The sequence below is a fragment of the Apis dorsata genome, unplaced genomic scaffold (assembly GCF_000469605.1).
Source record: "Apis dorsata unplaced genomic scaffold, Apis dorsata 1.3 scaffold_60, whole genome shotgun sequence".
NCBI classification, from domain to species: Eukaryota; Metazoa; Arthropoda; class Insecta; order Hymenoptera; family Apidae; genus Apis; species Apis dorsata.
Genome location: NW_006263360.1, coordinates 318,132 through 322,512, shown reverse-complemented (window position 1 = coordinate 322,512; position 4,381 = coordinate 318,132). Strand labels below are relative to the sequence as shown.

At 42.4% G+C, this 4,381-nt stretch overlaps 1 protein-coding gene across 1 annotated transcript in view; it reads right to left on the bottom strand.

Annotated features, from left to right (window-relative positions):
* The window catches only part of LOC102674722 (coiled-coil domain-containing protein CG32809), a 96,974-nt gene that overhangs the window by 59,458 nt on the left and 33,135 nt on the right, over window positions 1–4,381 (bottom strand).

Sequence of the window (4,381 nt, the reverse complement as noted above, 5' to 3'; positions counted from 1 at the left end):
GAGAGAGAGAGAGAGAGAGAGAGAGAGATTCTGGTTAGGTTAGGTTGCGCCGGTGAACGTATGTGTGTTAGTCGCACGACCTAGGTATATGCATCCTGCATATTTCAGGAATATACATGTCGTTTCTGCAGAGTCGACGGTCTGTTCGTCGCGTAAATTTATAAGGATCCCGCTACTTTCACATTCTTAGCCACGCGGGAGGTATGAATTTAAATTTACACCCTGTTCGACCCCATTTTCACGGAGGTTCGGGCGTTAATCCGCGAAACGAATACTCTATGCTCGTGTCCATAGCGCGAGGGAACGTATTCCGGGTGATAGCGAGTCGGGTGAGAGATAACGATTTAATAAAATCGAGTCTGGGCGGCCAACGGTATAGAAATATCGGTATAGAAACGTGGATGCATTTCCATGACAAACATTTCGCGCGAAAACGCTCTCCGATAAACTCTCCCTCCCTCTCAAAGTCCTGGGAAAATCTAAAAGTCAAAAGGTCCGTGTATATTTACAAAATGAAAGAGCAAAAGGGTGGAAAAAAGGGGATTGGAGAAGGATGGCTCGAGGCTGTGCCAAGCGCGCTAGCTTTTTCCCTGTTCTTCCTCTTCCCCCTCTTTTCAACCCTTGCCCTACACATTAACGCTTCTCGTAACCTCGTTTACGATACGGACACGTCGTGTCGCGTAAACGATCCTCTTTCGTGCCACGACGTGTGGTACACGAACGATAGAAAAAAGTCTCGTTATCAACGGAATCGTAGCCTGTAGGAATAGATATATATATATATGCGCGTATACACGACCCTTCTTTCCGACCGTTTTTTCGAAAGAACGACGAGTTGGTAGTCTCGAAGAGCGAGAGATTAAAAGTTCGTCCCGGGACGGGTGAAAAGCGAGAGAAAGTTCTCTGGATAAACGCACGTTTTTTCTTTCCGGGAAATATTCGAGTTACAGAGGAAAGAAGAACGAGAAGAGTCGGAGATTAAGCGGTCGCGAGAAAAACGCGAGAAGATTCCGCGAATCGTTTTTTTTTTTTTTCCATCAACGAAAAAACTAAAAACTCGTCTTACAAAAGATAAAGATTCCGAATAAAAATAAATAAATAAGCCTTTTGTTTTATGTCGACCATATAATCCCGTAATACGCGTGAAAATCGAGTAAAGTCTGATAACGTTGTTTCTTGATTTCCGTCATATGAAAGATAAAACCTCTAACAAGTAGAAAAAGGATAAACGAGTCTTTTGTTTTGTGTTAACTGATGACGTAATCTTGTAACGCGTGCGAATTGTGTGTACGGTCGATAATGTTGTTTCCTAATTTTTTCTCTTTTCTCGATATATCTCTTATGAAATTAGATTATGAATATTATGCGCCCACCAATGAAAAAAGCGCGAAAAAAAGAGAGATGGATAAAGTTAAAAGAAAAAGAAAAAGAAATATAGTTAAAAGTGTAGCGGTAAACCACAAGATCCTTAGGAAGCCGATAAGGTTACCTGAAGTTTCAGAATCTGATCCTGGCGTGGGGCTAGCGTCCACACTGTGCCTAGATCCCTGGCAACACTCACTGCACTTGCTGCACATTTTGTTCTCGTTTTGTGCTCGACACCTGACAAGTCGATCTTGATCACTTTTTCTCACTATCGACGACTTGTCACCATACACTAGGCCGCTCTGCCACGCAGTTCAAAACGATCGGTTATCGACGCACGCGTCTCATTGTTCAATGAACAACAACCTGTCCGAGCAGCGGCCGGGAACTTCGACGATCGATCGACACCATCGTAGCCACTCGATTTCCTCAACCATCATCATCACCACCACAAACATGAACGCAACCCTTGAAACTCGGTCAAGCTGATGGAAAACGATTTTTATTTCATTCTGCGGATTCGGCCACTTTGGCTCATCTCTGCCCTCTGCCGGTCATTCAACCAACTAAAATCGACTATCGACTATCGCGCGCGATTTCAAAGTGGAAATTTTTACATCTTTTATTTCTTTAGAAAATGAAGTTGAATAATTCATATAAAATTCATATTCTTTTTTTTCGAATTTCAACGTGAAGAAAATTATGATACCATACTTCGTATGATACAATTTTGAATCGGATAATTTCAAAAGGAGAAAAGTTTAACATTTCGAACGGAGAAGCAGCGTTCTCGAAACAAATTGATCGAACATAGTCACACGTCACTCTTAATTATCATTCGAGAAGAGACCTTAAAATCCATCGATGCGTAAAATTAATTGTCTCTATACGGAATCGATGTACACTCAAGAAACAACTTAGGAAAGCAAAAAAGTACAAACGAATTTACCTTCAATCTATTGTCTCGCGTGTCAGGGACGAGTAAAAGGCTAAAAGCCTGAGAGATTCGTTTTGACATCGAGAAACGAATTTTCCAGACGATCACAAACGTTAAAACTCTTAAAGAGTCGTAATCGGGTCGAGGCTGTCGCTTCGCTAAGAAAATACGACAATTAAATCGAAATAGAAATGGCAAGTGGGGGGAACATTGTGACAGGTCGAAGTAAGGAAGGTGGGTGACAGGAGATGAAAGTAATAAAGCGATCCGCGCAGGAAAGGAGAATGGCAGTTAATCGCGGCAGGGAGGGGGGAGAGGGAAGAGTGGGGGTAAAGGGGAATAAACGAAATTCAGATATATCGGGGTCGAGCCCGAATCGAGGATGAAACGTTGTTACAGGCGGTAATACGATCCCGCGTTGCGAACGACGTGAAATTAACTGGTAACCCGATTCGGTGGAGGAACAACGACGAATCATCTCGTCGCGCTCTCATGGAAATCGATCGTCGAACGCGCAACGATGGCAATTCGCAATTACGCGAGAGGCATTTTGCGGGGGCAGCCCGTACCCACCGAGAAACTAATGGGGTTGGGCGGTCATGGGTGGGGTGGGGGGGCGATGACGCGCGCGTTTCCGCCACCTCAAATTCGATGTAATTCGGTTCCTGGAATTCGTGCAACTACGCTGGATTTCCATAAACGAGCCGACCGAAATTCGTCTTGGAACTGGGTTAAGCGCGTGTCCATTGTAACCGTTCAATCGAACCCCGTTCGTTGCCCTTTAATCACGTCAAGCTGTACGATTTTAATTGATCGATCCGAGATTCGCGGTTCAAGTTCGTTATAACATAAACGTTGAATCGGCAAATTCGAGACTAAGAAAAAATTATTTAAGATATCGATTTTTAATGACCCGATGTATCGTGTCTTTCTCAAAAGTAAAGTATGACGGAGATATATATATATATATATATGTATATGTGAAGATGGTATGAAGAAAACGAGAGAAAAATTTTCTCATGATAATTTAAATAAAATCGTACAATGAAGCGCGATCACGTGATTCTTAAGTGGCGATTAAGCTCGAGTTTGCAACAGAGGGGAAAGAACCAGCGAGGAGTCTACTCGAGTCAGCGACTTTCTTTCCGCGTTCGACTCGGTTAAGAGGTTTTTTTACCAGGCTGGAGGGGGTAAAGGAAAAACTAGCCGAATTCCTCGACGATTCGTAATACGCGCGGCGCTCGATCGGCCATTTTCGAGGGCGCTACGTATACGTATATACGCGTCGTACGGTTTCATCGAGTTGGGCGATTACCATAAACGCGCGTTTGCCCGTAATAACGTTAATTACGAAGTAATAACGGGATTGTTGAAAACGTTTGAACGAAAGGGAATAATCGATCGACCTTCCATAATCTTGTTCAAGCGTATTTAACTAAAAGGATAATACTATAAAGGCAAACTAACTCGATTCTCTATTGTTTGGAAATTTTGTTATCCATTTTTTCGCTTTATCTAAATAACTGAAGATGATCGTTTCAATTATTTTTATTTACGAATTTAAAAAAAAAAAAAATTGAGATTTATTCTCTCTAAATATATATAAAGTATAAAGTAACTAACCAACTGAATTATTCAATATATTATTCGGTGATTGCGTTACAACGCTAGATTTCGAAAGGAGAGGCATAATATCCGATTACTGTTCGGTAAAGGCGAGGAATCAACCAATCGAAAGCAGGATGTTATCAATCCGTGGTGTTCTTACACCTTGCGGCTTGAGTGCGGCCATGCGGCGTGCGTATGTTTGTGCCTTGTGTGCGAACGTACATGCGTGCATGCTAGCCTTAAAATACGATCGATGACGTGACGCAACGTGTAAATCTAGAAACACGACTTTCGTAAAGATTCGTTGGAGCGCAAGTGAGCGAGATGATGCGAGGACGCGAGACTTCCTTCCCCTCTTCCTTCCGTTCTTCTATTGAACACCGGTCGTTGTGCACTTGTACATCACTGATGACGTGAAAAATTGCAAATGTTCAGTTGAATGCATATCAATTGTCTCAGAAATAATTGAAT